General features: G+C 42.6%; 1 protein-coding gene and 1 long non-coding RNA gene across 2 annotated transcripts in view; one reads left to right on the top strand and one right to left on the bottom strand.

Moving 5' to 3' along the window:
• The window catches only part of pxna (paxillin a), a 51,796-nt gene that overhangs the window by 26,324 nt on the left and 5,276 nt on the right, over positions 1 to 20,196 (bottom strand). The gene's annotated exons all lie outside the window — the stretch shown is intronic.
• LOC130134060 (uncharacterized) lies at positions 5,649 to 6,061 on the top strand. Its single transcript, XR_008814044.1, has 3 exons — positions 5,649 to 5,707; positions 5,828 to 5,890; positions 6,034 to 6,061. It is a non-coding gene; the product is annotated as an uncharacterized LOC130134060 (long non-coding RNA).

The following is a 20,196-nucleotide window of genomic DNA, read 5'->3' on the forward strand; positions in this document are numbered from 1 at the left end:
GGATCAGCAGAGGGGGTGCAGCAGCGACCGGGATGGCTCAGAAGAGTGGGGTAATAGGACAGGTATAATTGGGGAGAAAAAGAGGAACCCACCCCCCCAAAAAAAGCAGCAGTCTATTAGCTGTTCACCATTCACAGGCCATGAGTTTCTAGACTTTTTCTGCATTAAGGTTTATGTGATCATAAAAAAGAAAGTAGTTGTTCATCTTCAGCTACTCCTGCAGATCTTGTCTTACCAAATTCATACCTATACAATGAGCCACAGATATTCCCTGTTATTACAACTTTTGAGACTCAATATTTTGACTAAGCTCATGTGAGCTTCTAAACCAACTACTTGCCTACTTGACCATTTACCAGCAAAACCTTTTCAAAGACCTCTGGCCTTTCCTGGGACCTACAATGCTAGACACTGTTAAGTTATCACTTACAACTGGCACTGTTCTCAGCAGTTTTAAGACAGCTGTGGTCAAACCTCTACTTAAGAAACCACACCTTGACCCAGGGTCTCTTAATAACTATCGACTGGTCTCTAATCTTCCATTCTTTTCTAAATTACTAGAGTGAGTTAAGTTTCAACAACTTTCGACCCATATATTAGAAAACTATCTACAAGAAACTTTTCAGTCAGTTTTCAGGACCTGTCACTCTGCTGAAACTGCTCTGACCAGAGTGGTGAATGATCTGCTACGAGCAATGGACTCTGATTTCATCTCTGTGCTTCTACTAATGGGCCTTAGTGCAGCCTTTGACACCACTGATCACTGTATACATTTTATTCTGTCTAATAAGACAGAATAAATTGTAATTTTGTAGTCTATGTCTTAGTTCTCTCTTGGCTTAAGTCCTACTTATCTGGATGAACACATCGTGTTTGCTATAATAATGTTACATCTAAATTCTCTGACATTAAATATGGCATACCTCAAGGCTCGGTTCTTGGCCCTCAACTTTTCTCTTTAAATTTCACTTCTTGCACAAATTATATACAGGCATGGAATGAACTGCCATTGCTTTGCGGATGATACTCAGCTGTATGTGCCTATAAGGGCTGATACTCAAATGACTAATTCTAAGTTAGAGGCCTGCTTGGCTGCTGTGAAAAACTGGATGTCATTAAATTTCCTGCTTTTAAATTCAGATAAACCTGAGATGCTGGTCGTTGGCCCTGCTAGACACAGAGACCAATTTGATCAAGTAACAATAACAATCAAAGACTTTGTGTTTTTACAAAGATTGGCAGCCAAAAATCTTGGGTTTTACATTTGATCCCAGCCTTTCTTTTGATAAGCACATTACAGAAATCACCAATACTGCCTTTTTTCACTTACATAACATAGCTAAAATTCAGCCTTTCCTGCCTATGGCTGAAGCAGAGACTCTAATACATGCATTTGTTTCATCCAGACTTGATTACTGTAATGTTCTGTTTTCAGGTCTGCCACATGCTAGTACCATAAAAGTCTTCTGATGGTTCAAAATACTGCAGCTCAAATCCTAACTAAAACTAGAAAATTTGACCATATTACACCAATTCTTGCCTCCCTTCATTGGCTTCCTATCCATGTTAGATCAGACTTCAAGGTGCTTCTGCTGACTTATAAAATCCTAAATGGGCTTGCCCATTCTGATTCGGATTCTGGTCTCCTTAAACTGTACGTTCCATTTAGAGCTCTCCGGTGTCAAAATACAGGGCTCCTGTGTGTACCCAAAGTTAAAAATTCAGCTGGTGGCAGGGCCTTTTCCTATCAGGCCCCATTCTTGTGGAATAACCTGCCTGCTGCCGTCAGACAATCAGAGCCTGTTGAGTCCTTTAAATTCAAACTTAAAACTCGTCTCTTTGCTTTAAACTACAATTAGTTAAATTGAGTACTTCCCAACCTGTACTGCATGGCAAGTCAGTTTTGGTCTCGATGAATTTACCAAGCACTGTTCTGTTGACGAGATAATAAGAGTATAGATTATTGACTACTGCAAACTGTTCTCTTCTCTCACGTCTTTTCTCTATCCCTGAATGTCTTCTCCTTTCTCCTCTTCTGTGCATGTGAATGGTGTGATGTGAGTCTCCTCTGTGTGCAGATGTAGTCTGTCCTCCCAGGTCTCCATGGTGATGGTGGTTGCCACCTGCACACTGCTTGGTATCCCCCTCAGCACATTTTCTTTTTATTTATCTTATAAATCCATATAACTTTATTATCTTGTTTCAATGTTATATCCTTCTCTCACTCCAATGTGTGACTAATGTTTTTTTCTTGTCTCTTCTCCCATGTATGTGAATGGTGTGATGTGAGTCTCCCCTGTGTGCATGTGTAGTCTGTCCTCCTGTCAGGTCTACATTGTGATGGTAGTCGAGTGGCTCAGGTCCTAGGCTGTTCCAGTGCTGTCTGGACACTGCTTGGCCCCCTGCTCATCAGATTCTTCATATATCTTATAATTCCATTATAATTCTGTTATTGTCTTTGAAAGTTGTATTCTGTAAATTGTGTAAACACAGCATCTATTGCACACCTGCCTGTCTTGGGAGAGAGATCCCTCCTCTGCTGCTCTCCCTATTTGTTCTCCCTGTTAAAGATTTATTTTTGGGAGTTTTTCCTTATCCAATGCGAGGGTCTAAGGACAGGGTGTTGTATTGCTGTAAAGCCCACTGAGGCAAATTTGTAATTTGTGATAATGGGCTATACAAATAACATTGACTTGACATGACTATGGCATGTCCTCACCTCTGTCATGTTATTTGTTTTCCTCCGTGTATCCATACATCAGTTTCGAGTGTGTCCTACCGTCTCAGGTCTTTGCGATGCATAGTACATGGCGGCAGTTGCGCGCATGCCGGGGGGGGGGGGCAAAAAAAATCAACACTGTTTGGGCATCAGCATCCTGAAGTGGCCAATGCTATTTAAGAGGAGCAGACTGAAGTGGTAAAACAGACATTAAATTATAGGCTAGATTAGCTAGATAGGTTAAATTATACGCTAAATAATAGGCTATGTTCAGTTAAAACTTCTGTAACTTATGGTTATAAAATGACCCCACTGCTGGGCTACTTGTTATTATTTAAGCCATGCTGATGACCTGTTACAATAGAAGTCTGTGCCTACTGAAATATGTCCTGGAATAGAGATATGCTACTTTCCATTGCAAAAGTCTTTGAATATATTCAGAATCACCTGTCAACAGTAAAAGACTATCATTACCAGCAGGGACTAGGGTGTTAAATCTAGTGGGCTATGAATTCTAATTACATTAATTACATTTAACCCCCCCCCCAGGCCAGTCCCAGTGGATAAGTCTAGGGCTGAATTTCTTTCCCAGTACACTCTTGTTTTGAGTAGGTAAAATTCCATACTATTTTGCACACATTTTTCCACACATTTCACATTTCTTTGTGACTAGCAAGAATAATTAACTAACCAGTCCCAATTCAAGTTTAGATGGGTAAAACTGCTTTTACCCTGCAGAAGGTAATAGCCCTGTGACATTGGCAGTTGTGTAAATTGGTTTGTGTTTGTAACACTTTTAAAGATTTACTTGAACAAATATTGTTGTTATCACTCATGGCAAACTAAATAATCAAAATGCAAAATCATTTAAATGTTACATTGAAATGATCCCCACGCAGAAGTTTGCCAACCAAAGATACAGCAGAAATAAACCATAACAATTTGACACTTCTGAGACTGCCAAGAAAAGCAACCAGTTGTTCTTCAGCCATTGCTGATCAAAAGCTGTGGGCCACCATTATGGCCACCAGAGAATGGGCCATCACCTGAAAGTGCTACACAGAAGGTGTACTAGACTGGAAGAGACCCGAGCATAATTTAGCTTTCATGTGAACATTCATTAGAAATGTACAGATAGGCTAAATGGTAAACAGATCTGTAGATTTCATTTTATGTTGAGATCTGATGCTACTGTCAGATGAAGGTATTACTATAGCTGGAGATCAGTACAGACGCCAGCTCAGATGACCAACACAAGAGAAATCAATATACTTCGCTTCTAATTTATATTTGCAACAACTATATACACCACATTTCTATGACCTAAACCATTGCTACAGAACAAACAGTCTGGCTCCAGGTATTGTAATGTATGGGTCATGACGTGAGTTGTTATTTGCTGGCTCGTATGAGACAAGAAGTGACTTGATGCTCAGCTAGACTTGTTTTATCACCCCTGGGGCCTTGTCTCAAATGAAAGAAGTGTAGGCTATTCCTTTTTTCATGAAAGTGACCAAGTTGAGAGCAATAACTCTTTTCACTCCAAAAATCTGGTTACAGGATGACCCCTGTCTAAAGGATTACAGTCCCCTCAAAAGCTAAATTTAAGTCCTAACTATGAATGAGGTTGGAATTGCCTTTACTCTTTGGGTATTACGTAAGCCAGGCATGCTCTGTCCCATTCTCAAAGTCAAAATATAGACACATGTTGCAAGCATGTAAGGCATTGGTAAGAGGTGTGTTGTGACACAGACTTTTTGTCTGGTTGCTCCCTTCAAGTCAGAGATAGTCAAGCTGCAGGTCTTCAACTTCAGCAGTCTCGACTCCTTTTCAGTTCTAAGGTGAGGCAGATATATTTGAAGAGACATTTGATAAGTTATAGAGAATATTTTAGTGCATAATATCCCATCAGAGGAGGTTTTCAGTAAGCTTTTGACTTACAAAATGTGCCAGAGTTCTTTAAATAAATTTGATATCTCAAAAACCCTCCATTGTGAACAATAAGGGGCCATGTGAGGTTCACAGACCCACCAGCCCTCTTCCCTCTTCTGAAATACTCAGTCTAAACCATCAACATTTAGACCACCCTTCTCTTCCTCAAAGAAATTGAGCGTTTTCCGCTGTTCGCGTGCAACTAGTGCAGTTCATATGGTACAATGAAACATCAGCACTCTAATGCCCACTATTAGTGTCCATGTTGACAATGTAACACAAAACACTATCACAGGGGACAGCTTGGTCAGCATGTTGAGAAATGACAGCAAGAGTGTCAAAATGACAAGAGTATCAACAGACAGAGAGACAGAGCGAAAGAAAGAAAGAGAAAGAGAGAGAAGCGTGTGCGTGGCGCAGTCAAGTCCTTAGAGGATAAAAAGTGGGTTGACGCAGATTAAGGAGACTCCCTTCCTCCCAGATGAATGGTGTGTGTTTTAATTACATGAACACTGCTGCGCATGGGGCTCATTACTAGAGGAGGCAGAGAGAGAGAGAGAGAGAGAGAGAGAGAGAGAGAGAGAGAGAGAGAGAGAGAGAGAGAGAGAGAGAGAGAGAGAGAACATGAAAGGGGTCTAGAAAGATAGGGGTTGAAAAGGAAGGATGAAAGAAAGAAGGGGAAGAAAGTTAAAATGGGGGGGAAAGCAAGACTTGACAGGAAGTGAGTGGTGGGAAAGGAAACTAAAGTAAAGAGTGCGTTGTGAAGGACAAAATACTGTACACCATTTACCGTGGCCTATATCACATGCTCTCAGAAGAAATGTATTATAGATAGGGTCTAACTGGACCAATAGGTGATGGAGGGGTACTCGTACTGTACTGAAGTCTGATCAATAGCAGACAGGGCAAAGCTTCCATTATCGCCAACAGGATATCCTGCTTGCACAACATTGAATGCTGGTCAGTCCACCACATGCTTCCTCTCTATCACTGCTGACTCCTCTTTCGGGTAGACACATGATGTGCACCACTCAACACATCTACTCTATCTAACATGTAGGTGGCGGCGACTTAACACTACGAAACAGAACCTTCTTGCAACCTGGGGGGCTGTTGTAGAGTCATGTGTGTGTGGGACCAAAGCATCCATTTTGTTATTTTTTTCTTCTTCTCCAGGCTGACGTTCAGAGCTCTTATTACGAATGACTTCCGTAAATGCCACAGTATTTATGACAAAAGGTGAGAGCATTTCACTGAAACCTTGTATCAGCAGCTGCATACAACAACCAACAGAAACAGAGCAATGTCAACTCTAAACCACTGTTCTCTGCTTTCATTGCTCTCTCTCCTTCCGTCTCTCCTTTCCCTTATCTGATGGGCAGCAAGGTGCCCTGGGCTGACATGGATTCCAGACATGCCATGGCGTGAACACTTCTGTGCAAAGTACGACAGGAACCAGAACAGAGTAAAGGCAGTGAGGTGTAAATCAAAACAAGATGGTATAAGACAGAGGAAAGAAGGGCCAAAAAAAGGAAAAGCAGAAATCTCGATTTACAAAACAGATTTATAAGCCCTCCGTTTACTTTGTCGAGTAACATGTGAAATAGCTATTGTCATTTAAAACAGCCTCTTCTGGTGACATAGGGAGCAACTTTGGTCCATCAGTTTGTCAATTAGGAAAACGAGTAGGTCGACTGATCAGTGACCGGCTTTCATGTTTTGTCGTGAGAGAGACTGCCAAAAACTGACGAGACCAATCGCAGTGACGGAGAGCATGAGTCTCCCTTCATATGCTGGTGGAAAATAACATACACATACACAACCGCACACACAAGTATGCACGTGTGCACGCACGCATGCACACACAAAATCCTCTGGTTTCATACTTGACAGTAGAAGGCCTATGTGTGCAATTAATTTTGAGTTCTTCAGTGGGTCCAGCCGTTTCAGAAACGACATAGAGACAAGATTAAAACAATAGTACAAGCAGCAAACATACAACCCCCCCCCAACAGCATTATAATTAGAGCAACACACATTACAAACAGGTGCTTCTCGACTAGAGGTGGGCTACACATGCCAGAGAGAGACCGAACCATCAAGGCCCACTAAAAATACCTTTTTGACCCTGACCTTTGAGAGCGGAGACATACAGTCGATGATGGATAGTTAGTCTGGCCAACAAGACAGTAGACCACCCAAACTGCATAGTTGTGTGGTAGACATAGTATTTGATTTACTCTCTCATTCTGTGTCATACTGTTGGCCCTTTAACGATTGAAAATAAATGCAAAATGTGATCAACCAAGCATTACTTCTGATGCCGTCAAACAGAGTGGCTGCTAGGACAAGAGTTGAGAAATAAGGGTGTAGTCAAGACTGTTTAAATAGTCTTGTCATTCACATCTTATCTCTTGTCCATAGTATTATTGAGTCACTGTTTCTCATTAAGACTATTTACAGACAGTTTGAGTTCCCCTTCCCTAAAACTTTTGCTTGACTTCAGTAACTTGACTTCAGTAAATTGTCAGTGGAAAACGTTTGTTGTCTCATGAATGTGCAAGAAAAAGACAAGATTCAAAAGAATTAGAACGTTGTTCTAGTCTGAATACATGAACCAGTTTTTTCCTGAACCCCTAGACTACGAGTCACTATCCTTTAAAAGCAAACGAGTGTTTCCCTAAAATCATCTTATATCTTGGATCGTAACGTTTCTATTGCCAGCCAATGTTAGAGATAATTCTAGTTTTCACATTCGGGTTTGCCAAATGCTAAACAATGTGGGGGGGGGGGGGGGCTGAGCAGGTTGGTGGTCACCTTGCCACTGAATCCTTTTTGAGTTACTACTGATGCAAACATGCCATTAAATTTCACAGACCTTCCTATTTAATTTTGCATTTAAGGCATAGATGAGAATTTATGAGAAAGTTCAAATAAATGCCCCCAATTATTAAACAGGGTTCCCCAAATTGCCAAACTCCCACAGAGCGACTGGCTTTTTTGTGTGCATACATAGCTGTGTAAATGCCTGCAGCCTTCCTTCATGTGCTACACAATCCCCAACCTTTCCTTCCAGCCTGACACCCCCGCTGTCAGAGCAGAGAAAGAAGTGCTCTTTGAAGCTGTGGACCAAGCCCCTCATTCTTTGGCCTCTCCATCAAGAATTGGGATTCATAGACTAAGGATGAGGATAATTCTTTTGAGGATTTGCTGAATATGAGGAGTCCTTCTCCTGTGATAAGTATGAGGAAGGTTGGGTTCTCTTGACATAATGGATTGGTTTAAACAAAATGGCAGCCTAACTGTCTCCTTATCTTTGAACCACTAATCAGGTCATTAGTAGCATGACTAGGTATACTAGGGGGCCAAAAAGAGTGGGTAGATCTCCTTTCTGTGTACACCAGCCAGTCAGGAGAATATCTGCTGAATTGAGTGTTTCAAAAATTGCACCTCTAAGCAATTGGAAGAGGATCCATCAGGTCCCCAAAAATTAGGAAATGGTGGCCAGTCAATTCAGTTCAATTAAATTCAATTTATTGTCATTAAAAACAATGTGCAGACACGTGTAAAATGAAATAAGGACTGCGGCTTCACCAAACAGTGCAAGATAGACAGACAAATATAGCAAACATAGTACAAGATATATATATATATATATATATATATATATATATATATATATATATATGAGGACTAAAAGCTAAAGGTAAAGTAAAAAAAGAGCACAAGTGTAAACATCTTTACAGACATTCAGTGGGTTGCCAGGTTCAGGTAACAGCTTGGGGAAAGAAGCTGTTTTTGAGCAGAAGGACCAATAGGTGGATCAACTACAGCTCAACCAATTAGTTTGAAGATGACTAAGGCGATAGAGGTGGATGTTCCAGAGGTGCAAGCCATCCATCATGTCGAGGTGTGGAACGTGAAGGGTAAATCTTATCCACCAGTCAACATTCCCATCTATTTATGTACACAACATGAATAGTCAAACTAAGTAGTTGGGTCATTTCCTCATCTCATCTCATCTCATCTCATTTCATCCTCAGCTGCTTCTCCGGGATCAGGTCGAGGTGGCAGCAAGCTAAGTAGGGCACTCCAGATGTCCCTCCTCCCCAGCTACGCCCTTCAGCTCCTCCTGGGGGATCCCAACGTGTTCCCAGGCCAGATTGGACATGTAGTCCCTCCAGCGAGTTCTAGGTCCACCCCGGGGTCTCCTCCCAGTTGGCCGTGCCCGAAAAACCTCCAAAGGAAGGCGCCCAGGAGGCATCCTAATCAGATGGCCGAACCACCTCAACTGGCTCCTTTCGATGCGAAGGAGCAGCAGCTCTACTCTGAGCTCCCTTCGGATGTCTGAGCTCCACACCCTATCTCCAAGGCTGAGCCCAGACACCCTACGGAGGAAACTCATTTCAGCCACTTGTATCCATTTCTTATATTTCTTAATATTCTTCTTATAATCTTATAATATTCTTATACTCTTCTTAATATTCGTCATGTCTTAATTTGTACTATTTCCGCTGACCATAGGTTCAGCACAGTGCCTAAACTGTAAACCTGCATGCCACTTTTTTAAAGAGAATATTACTGCATATCCATGGACACTTCTGTTTCAAGCTTCAAGGTTGTTGTCCTGTTTGGTTGTTCACACTGTATTTAATCTTTTGATTTAGATTCAAAAGTAATTTAGCTCGCCCTTAGACATCTTAATGTAAGTGTAACAGTTTCTGCTGCACTTAAATTGCAAACAGCTTCTGTTTAGGGCTAAAAATATAAAAACAGAAACATCAGTACAATAAAATCTGAAATTTAAAAGAACTAGTCCCCCATAAGTCAAAAGACAGTCTTCTCTTCCTACCATCTCTTCCTGATCTCTTTCCTTCCTCCCATGCCACATCGTAGCATACTGAAAGGCTTACAGAGAAACACAAAGAGGTGGTTTGAGGGCCGTAGGGCCTTCCTGTAATTAAGAAGTTTCTCCTGTGGTTATTTAAGGCCTCTGTGAAAGCAGCACTGGGATGCAAAACCGAACCGTAAAAAACCAAACCGTTCACTACACAAACCACGACCCGGTTTGCACATGTGAGTTGTAGCTTTTCAGGCCCAGAAGAAAACAAAAGTTGTTAGGTTGTGTGCATGCAGGATTCTCCCTTCCCATTCCCATGAGAGCAGCTTACCAATGAACTGTGAGTATACCAATGACGAGTCAAGTAGGTTGAACTGGAGTGAGGGAAAAGGAAAAGAAGCTAAGAGGCACGAATACAGTGTGGAGATAGCATGTGGAGGAGAAAATGTAACATTTGAGTATGCACCATCATCTTTTAAGTCAGCTGTGTGGGAAAATTTTGGATTCAGCGTTGACTACAATTGCGAAGGAGCGAAGGTCGTCAATACAAAAAGGGACCGTCTTTAAGCACTGACACGCCAGGTATGCTAACGGCAATACATCTAACATGATGGGGCATCTACGCCAGCATCACCCAAATATATCCCTGGCTAGAACAAGGAAAGAGTCAGACTCGATAGGGAAGAACTCTCCTTCCCGCTGCCTTTCAGCAGACCTTTCAGACAAATATAATGAAATAGTCAAAGTTATTGGGGTGTTCACAGCTTGAGATTTACAGCCATTTTCAGTTGTTAGTGATGCAGGATTTTGCCATTTAGTGAAAAAGCTTGAGCCGTGTTATACTCTGCCCTCCTGCATGCACTTTACTAACAAAGAAATCCCAAGCTTTATGAAGAGACTACTACTACTACTACTACTACTACTACTACTACTACTACTACTTTTGGCTGCTCCCATTAGGGGTCACCACAGCAGATCAACCGTTTCCATCTCTTCCTATCCTCTGCATCTTCCTCTGTCAAATCAGCCAACTGCATGTCCTCCCTCACCACATCCAGCATTCAAAGTTCCAACTCTCACCTCCACTCTCTTAACCCTTCCTCCTCTCCCTCTGCACATGTCTTCCCTCTCTCCTTCTCCTTTGCCCAACAGTAGCATAGTTTCCACCGGCACCCTGCTGGCCAACAGTACCGGTGGCGGTCATTGGTAACCCAGGCCTCGGCCGATCCGGTATGGAAATCCGATTTATGATCCGCATATTTTATTTGGCAAAGATTTTACGCCAGATCCCCTTCCTGACGCAACCCTCCCCAGTTTAGCCGGGTTTGGGACCAGCACTAAAAATGCACTGGCTTGTGCATCCTCAGTGGCTGGGTTCCTGAGCTTTATGAACAGACAAGTGAGGGAATTGAGAACCAACTGGGAAAACCCCCCGACGCAGCTCATCAGTGATGGTTGGGCCTCCAGGGCGACTGAGAGCTACCTGACTGAGTGTTCATTATAGTTTGAACTGGGAGATTAAGAGTGCAGTGTTACAGGCACGTTCCCTGTATGAGAGCCATACAAGCACACACTTAGCTGATGAACTGATGAATGCAGGCTGAATTTATGTTGCACTTTATGTTGTGGAAAATGTAGCTATACTGGAAGTATTTTATGTTTGTTTTGAATAATAGGCAAAGTGGTACTTTTACTTTGGAAAGACTGTTTATTTATATACTGTTATATTATCATTGATGTTTGAACTGAAAGTTATTTTTGCAAATAAGGCAAAGCACAAAGAACGCAGCTTTACCGAAAATATTTTATGTTTGTTTTAAATAGGCTAAGTAACACTTTTGCTTTTGAAAGAATATTTGTTGATTTCATATATTATCAAATCTCTGAATGGAAGAATATACAGAGAGAACATTGGAAATGGTAATGTTTTTCTTCTCCCTAATGTGCAAAATAAACTGAACTGAAACCAAAACTGTGACCAAAAACTGCAATACAAACTGAACCATATATATATATATATATATATATACACACACACACACACACACATACATATATATGTATATACGTGTGTGTGTATATACATATATATAATAGATTTTGTTTTTAAACAATTGACAATGTTTAACCAGCAGCAAGCACACATGGTGCACCGTTGAAATTAGCATAAAAGATAGTGTAAAGCAGCGGTCGGGAACCTATGGCTCGCGAGCCATATATGGCTCTTCCGGTGACTGCATATGGCTCCCAGACAATTTTGAGTTGAAAAAAAATCAGTTTGGAACTGATTTTAAAATACTTGTGATATTTCTTAATAATACTGTGTCATTTAAAGTAAACAGAAATTAGTTTTGAAGATAAATTTCACGGGTCACGGGTCACCCGTGGGTCGGGTCGGGAACCAATGGCTCGCGAGCATGTCCGGGTCATTGTAAAGGTGAAAAAATCAATTTGATCAGATAGCCAACTAGTTTATCCGCTTCAACCCTTGTAACGGAAAAGATGGCGAAAAGAAAAAAAGACGATGATTACCGTGCATTCCAGGCTGCGTGGACAGAGGAATTTGCATTTGTGGAGAGAGCAGGATTTGCGGTATGTCTAATATGCAATGATAAAATTGCATCGATGAAACGGTCAAATATAAGCACATTTGCATGGAAATCTCCAGGGGGGGCCAGCAGGAAAAGGGCACGCGAGGAGCTACAGACGAGTCAGCAGTAACTACGTGTGTGGACCAAGCCAGGTGACGGGAATTCCGCTAGCGTTGCGGGGGCTTTGGCAATAGTAAGGAATGGAAAGTCATTCACAGATGGCGAGTATGCCAAAACATTCATGCTTGATGTGGCCAATGAACTGTTTGATGACTTCCCAAATAAAGACAAGCTAATCAAACGAATAAAAGACATGCCCCTGTCAGCAAGAACTGTGCACGATCGTAGCATCATGATGGCAAATCAAGTCGAGGAAACACAAATTAAGGACATAAACGCCGGGACATACTTTTCTCTCGCGTTAGATGAGTCAACAGACGTTAGCCATCTATCTCAGTGCAGTATCATTGCCAGGTATGCTGCAGGTGACACACTGCGTGAGGAAAGCTTGGCTGTTTTGCCAATGAAAGGGACAACAAGAGGAGAGGATTTATTCATGTCTTTCATGGAGTTTGCTAAAGAAAAAAAACTACCGATGGATAAACTTATTTCTGTCTGTACTGATGGTGCACTCTGTATGTTGGGGAAGAACAAATGATTTGTAGCGCTTCTCCGTGAACATGAAAAGAGAGCCATCCTAAGTTTTCATTGCATCCTGCACCAGGAGGCGCTTTGCGCTCAGACGTGCGGCCAGGAGCTCGGTGAGGTGATGTCGCTGGTCATTCGAGTGGTCAACTGTATTGTTGCCCGAGCTTTAAATGATCGCCAGTTTAAAGCTCTGTTAGAAGAAGTTGGGAATCATTATCCCGGTCTGCTTTTACACAGCAACGTGCGTTGGTTGTCAAGGGGGAAGGTGCTCAGCCGTTTTGCAGCTTGCCTGAGTGAAATCCGGACTTTTCTTGAAATGAAAGGCGTCAAGCAACCTGAGCTAGACAACACTGACTGGCTCCTGCAGTTTCACTATCTCGTGGACATAACTGGCCATCTGAACCAGCTCAATGTGAAAATGCAAGGTATTGGAAATACAATCTCATCCCTTCAACAAGCAGTGTTTGCATTTGAAAGCAAGCTGGAAGTCTTTCCCAGGGACATTGAAACAGGTCGTCTTCTGCACTTTGAAAGACTGCAACAATTTAGAGATGCATGCTTAGCAAGTGACTCCACTCAACATCTGGATCTCCAGCAGCTATCTGGCTTTACGTCCAATCTCCTGCAGTCATTCAAAGCACGTTTTGGAGAATTGCGTGCGCGCACTGGTCTTATCAAGTTCATCACTCATCCACATGAGTGTGCAGTGGACAAAATCGACCTGACATGCATCCCCGGGGTCTCTATCGGAGACTTTGAGCTGGAAGTTGCTGACCTGAAGGCATCAGACATGTGGATGAGTAAGTTCAAGTCACTTAATGGAGAGTTGGAAAGTCTTGCGCGACAGCGAGCAGAGCTGGCGAGGGAACGAACACAAGTGGACAGAAATGAAAAATCTTCAACCTGAAGACCAGCTGATTCTTAAAACTTGGAACGAGCTTCCTGTGACATACCACACAATGCAGCGTGTGAGTATTGCCGTATTGACCATGTTTGGCTCTACATATGCATGTGAGCAGTCATTCTCGCATATGAGGAACATTAAGACCAACCTACGCTCACGTTTAACTGATGGAAGCCTCAACGCCAGCATGAAGCTCAACCTCACCACGTATGAACCAGACTACAAGACCATCAGCAAAACCATGCAGCACCAGAAGTCGCATTAAAAGTAAGACATATTTAATTTATTATACGTTAAAAATACTATATGGCTCTCAATGAAATATATTTAGAAATATTTGGCTTTTATGGCTCTCCCAGTCAAAAAGGTTCCTGACCCCTGGTGTAAAGTTTGGTCTAGTTGGGGGAGTATCATCACTCAATGTCATAAACACAAACACTACAGTTACTCTTGAGCTATACTGGTGATAACTGGTGCCTTTTGAGAAATATTGTACTTGACCCCAGAGGATTAGGTCAAAACTAATTTTTCACATTATCAGTCATCATGCACATGCACAATGCATGTAATTTATTATTACATATTATTACTTATATTGTGAGTCAATATAAGAAAAATATACTGTTTCTGCTTGTGATAAGGGTTTATGTTAGGGCTGGACAACAATTCAATATTATCATTTATCATCTTTCAATGGTATTCAATTTGGATAAAATTTGAGTATTGTCATATCATGATGCACATTATTTGTCTAAATTGAATGACAACAAGAATCTGTTACGTAAAATTTCTCACAGAATGAGGTCCTATTTGAAAACTACTTTGGTTTGATATTATAATTTACATTACCAAACAGCTCAATGCGATGAACCCGAGTTGGATCCTTAAACACGGCATTTTGCAGGAAGATATGTATGATTATCATGATAATAATATTTTCCACATCAGCCAGCTCAAATTTGTGTTGTGCATTAGTGATCAGGAGCTTAGGTACCAAAGGAGTCCAGCAAGCCAATGGTACCGTCCCCGAGATTCTCATACTGTGCTGTTTGCCTTAGCTGGTTCTGTCGCCCTCTGCACCGATGTGGGTCACAGAACCAGTGACAAGCTGTTCTTTGTTCCCCTTTCGCAGTACAATGAAAGAGGGCGGAGGGATGGAGAGAGGGAGGGAAGGTGGTCTGGAACATAGAAGACAACATTCCACTGAGCCAAATCATTCCACTGGAAAACAATCATCGCTGTTTGAGTGCCAGAGAGAGGGTGTGTGTGTGTGTGCGTGTGTGTGTGTGTGTGTGTGTGTGTGTGTGTGTGTGTGTGTGTGTGTGTGTGTGTGTGTGTGTGTGTGTTTTGCAGAACTCCTCTCTAGCCCTAAATCTGTGGAGGCATAAACCTGACCCTGCATCATTGATGCTGTCATTAAGCCGAGTGGAGTTAAGTCTAGATTGGCTCTTCTGATTGAACCTATTTAATGAGCCAGATGCTGATTGTAAATCCAACCAAAACCCATGCACTCCAATTTAGAAAAACATAAAATCAAGCTTGCTCTCACATGTGCACGCCTCCTCTTTCCCTCCCTCAGGCTTGCTTCATCAAAAGGCTTCATTGTGATGGCCTCCCTCTTTTATGTACATCCCCAACAGGCCAGGAGAACTACCAACAGTCTGTTTGTGCCTATTAAACTCTGCACCAAGGTGACAGCAGACCTGTTTGGAACAAATTCACCTTCTGATCAAAGAACTCATGATCTGAACCCACAGCCAAGTCAACCATTCAAACCCTTTGAAAAAGGCATTTAAGAAACAGTAAGAGAATATGGGCAAGATTTATGTAGGTGCATTCAAGAAAGAGGTCAATTGACCATTGAACATCAAAAGAGTCAATTTTTTCCTTCAATCGAATGCAATTATAAGGGCTATGAGTTCAGATCTTAATGATAATATGTAAAACCCTTCTCTTCAAGTTCAAATCAATAACGACCACTACTGCTACTACTACTATTACTTTCGGCTGCTTCCATTAGGGGTCCCCATAGCGGATCATCCATTTCCATTCTCTTCCTGTCCTCTGCATCTTCTTCTGTCACGCAGGCCACCTGCATGTCCTCCCTCACCACATCCATAAACCTCCTCTTTGGCCTTCCTCTTTCCCTCTTCCCTGGCAGCTCCATCTTCAGCATTCTTCTCCCAATATACCCAGCATCTCTCCTCCACACATGTCCAAACCATCTCAATCTTGGCTGTCTTGCTTTGTCTCCAAACCATCCAACCTGAGCTGTCCCTCTAATATACTCGTTCCTAATCCTGTCCTTCTTCATCACTCCCAGTGAAAATCTTAGCATATTCAACTCTGCCACCTCCAGCTCCACCTCCTGTCTTTTCGTCAGTGCCACTGTCTCAAAACCACAGAACATAGCTGGTCTCACTACCATCTTGTAAACCTTCCCTTTAACTCATGCTGGTACCCTTCTGTCGCAAATCACTCCTGACACTCTTTTCCACCCACTCCACCCTGCCTGCACTCTCTTCTTCACTCCCCCGTTACTTTGAACAGTTGACCCCAAGTATTTAAATATGCCTTCGTCACCTCTACTCCTTGCATCCTCACCATTCTGCTGTCCTCCCTCTAGTTCATGCATATTTATTCAGTCTTGTTCCCACTGACTTTCATTCCTCTTCTCTCCTGTGCATACCTCCACCTCTCCAGGCTATCCTACACCTGCATCTACTCTTGCTACAGATCACAATGACATCCGCAAACATCATAGTCCGCAGAGTCCTGCCTGATCTCATCCGTCATACTGTCCATCACCATTGCAAACAAGAAAGGGCTCAGAGCTGATCCTTGATGTAATCCCACCTCCACCTTGAACCCATCTGTCATTCCAACTGCACACCTCACCACTGCCACACTGCCATCATACATATCCTGCACCACTCTTACATACTTCTCTGCCACTCCCGACTTGGAGGGCTTGGTCTGCTTCGTCCGGTTGCCACAGGGACTACGGCCCCTGCCTGGAGCTGCATCCAAGGAGGAGACACGGAAGGCGGTCTGACAGGACATGTTATCGGGGCACGCTAGGCTAATTGCTAGCCCATGCAAACCGGTGGTTCCGACAGTCATCCTGTCTGGCGTTTGTTCCCTTGGACAGTGGTTTTTTTTTTGTGGTTTGGATATATGTCTTAGTTTGAATATGTGTTCTTGTAGTTCTTGAGTGTGTTTTTGTCTGTATGTTGCACTGCTGTGGGCTGGGGGAAATGGCATTTCGTTTCACTTCATGTGCGCAAATACACGAGGTGAAATGACAAAGTGTTCCTGATTCCTGACTTCCTCATATAATACCACACCTCCTCTCTCAGCACCCTATGGTATGCGTTCTCTAAATCCACAAAGACACAATTTACTCCTTCCGACCTTCTCTGTACATCTCCATCAACATTCTCAAAGCAAACATCGCATTTGTAGGTGTTCTTTCATGGCATTGAAACCATACTGCCGCTCGCCAATTGTCACCTCTCCTCTTAACCTAGCTTCTACTACTCTTTCACATAGCTTCATGGTGTGGCTGATTAACTTTATACCTCTGTAGTTGCTACAGCTCTGCACATCATCCTTATTCTGGAAAATCAGTTCCAGTATGCTTCTTCTCCACTTCTTAGGCATCCTCTCACTTTCCAAGATTGTGTTAAACAATCTAGTTAAAAACTCCACAGCCATCTCTCATAAACATCTCCATGCCTCTCACAGGTATATGTCATCTGGACCAACTGCCTTTCCACTCTTCATCCTCTTCATAGCTGGCTTCATTTCCTCCTTGCCAATCAAATCAAATCAATTTTATTTGTATAGCCCAATATCACAAATTACAAATTTGCCTCAGTGGGCTTAACAGGAACACAACATCCTGTCCTTAGACCTTCTCATCGGATAAGGAACAACTCCCTAACAAAACAAAAAAAACAACATTTAACAGGGAGAAAAAATAGGAAGAAAATCTCAGGGAGAGCAACAGAGGAGGGATCTACTGCACTTCCTGATTCACTATCCCCACATCATCCAACAGCTTCTCTCTTTCAATTTCTTCATTCATCAGTCCCTCAAAGTACTCCTTCCACCTTCTCAACACACTCTCCTCACTTGTCAGCACATTTCCATCTCTATCCTTGATTGCACTAACCTGCTGCACATCGTTCCAAGCTTGGTTTCTCTGTCTAGTAATCGGTACAAGTCTTTTTCTCCTTCCTTAGTGTCTAACCTCCTTTACAACTCACGATACACCTTTTCGTTTGCCTTTGCCACCTCTCTCTTCACTTTACACTGCATCTCCTTGTAGTCCTGTCTACTTTCTTCATCTTCTGACTACCCCACTTCTTTGTTTGCCAACCTGTATACTTTGCTGTATACTTCGCTGTACTTCCTCATTCAAGTCCTTTGCACTTCTTCTTTGCTAACCTCTTTCTCTGTATACTTTGCTGTACTTCCTCATTCCACCACCAAGTCTCCTTGTCTTCCTTCCTGTCCAGATGACACACGACACACCAAGTACCTTCCTAGCTGTCTCCCTCACTATTTCTGCAGTGGTTACCCAGCCATCCGGCAACTCTTCACGACCAACCAGTGCCTGTCTTGACTCCTCCCTGAACTCCACACAACAGTCTTTCTTCTTCAACTTCCACCATTTGTTCCTTCGCTCTACTTTCACTGTCTTCCTCTTCTTGGTCTCCAAAGTCATCCTACAGACCACCATCTGATGCTGCCTAGCTACGTTCTCCCCGTCACCACCTTGCAGTCTCCAATCCCTTTCAGATCGCACCTCCTACATAGTCCACCTGTGTGAACTTTCCTCCACTCTTGTATATCACTGTGTTCCTCCCTCTTCTTGAAATATGTATTCACCACAGCCAATATCATCCTTTTCACAAAATTCACCACCATATGTTTTTCCACATTTCTGTCCTTGACATCATACCTGCCCATCACCTCCTCATCACCTCTGTACCCTTCACCAACATGCCCACTGAAGTCTGCTCCATTCACCACTCTCTCCTCCTTGGGTACATTCTCCACCACTTCATCCAACTCACTCCAGAATTCTTCTTTCTCCTTTATTTCACACCCAACTTGCAGGGCATATGTGCGGATAACATTCATCATCACCCACCCCTTCGATTTCCAGCTTCATACTCATCACTCTGTCTGACACTCTCTTCACCGCCAACACACTCCACACCATGGTAAAAGAGTCTGAACCCACCTCCGATGCTCCTCGCCTTACACTCCTTCCACCTGGTCTCGTGCACACACAGTATATCAACCTTCCATCTCTCCAACATATCAGCCAGCTCTCTACCTTTACCAGTCATAGTGCCAACATTCAAAGTTCCAACTCTCAACTCCACACTCTTACCCTTCCTCCTCTTCTGCTGCCTCTGAACATGCGTTCCCCCTCTCCTTGTCCTTCGCCCAACAGTAGCATAGTTTGCACCAGCACCCTGCCGGCTAACAGTACCAGTAGCGGTTGTTGGTAATGTAGGCCTTGACCGATCCGGGATTGGAATCTGATTTATGATCTGCATATTTAGTTCAAATCCACAACACTGTGTGCAATTTGTGTTTGTACCAATGACTAAAACAGGGGGCTTGCTCTTACAGTCACTGTGGAATCCTTATTCGATATAGCGATAAGATATCCCAGCTGTTTGAGCATCTCTCATTGAAACAACTGTATCATATCAACTGAACTGTCAATCACTGCCACCAAAGGAGAGATGAGAGTCTCGCAGTAGCATTGGGAATCGACTCATCTCATTACTGCACAGTAGGTTGGAGGACAGCTTTCTACATTTAGATAAAGCTTTTGTTTTTAGGGTATGTCCCTCTGGCCAAAACTCATCTCCAATTTATGATAGCCAAACTAAAATGTCAGCATAAGTTAAAATGATAGGTACTGGATACGAGTTTGAACAAGCTGTTTATTAAATTTACTTCACCTTTCCTGCCACTTTTCCTGTCTCATTCACATCCTGCTGCATCAGGAGCAATAACTGTTCTGGTAGAGTAGAAACAGAATTGTCAATAGTGAAATTGTCAAGCTGAAACAAATCCCCTGTTCCAGCGGAAATCAGCTAAAAGTCAAGTTCAGCGAGATAATGAGCACAACAGCTACTTCCGCAAAGTCGCCTCACAGGAAAGTCAACATGAATATGGTACATGAGGCACGTCCACAAATCTGACATGACTAAAAGAGCACCAAGGCTTACAAATGTTGGAATGCAGTTTAAAGTTGATTTGCATCAGAGTCCTTCTATTTAGCACTGGATTAAATATGACTGAGAAAATTCTCTGAACTTGTCTGCAGCTGATTGAAAAGATGCCCGTTATAAAAGGGCTCACTGCGTTCAGCTGGGAAGCAGCAGGACGAAGGAAAAAGGAGAATAATGCATAGAGTAGCTGACTGAATTCATTTTGATCCTTTCTATTCCCAAATTTAGCCACAATCCAATAAATCTAAAACATAATTCTCAGCTTGGGAAGATAACTGGGTGAGTGCCATATGTTCCGC

Source organism: Lampris incognitus, chromosome 2 (assembly GCF_029633865.1).
Source record: "Lampris incognitus isolate fLamInc1 chromosome 2, fLamInc1.hap2, whole genome shotgun sequence".
NCBI lineage: Eukaryota > Metazoa > Chordata > Actinopteri > Lampriformes > Lampridae > Lampris > Lampris incognitus.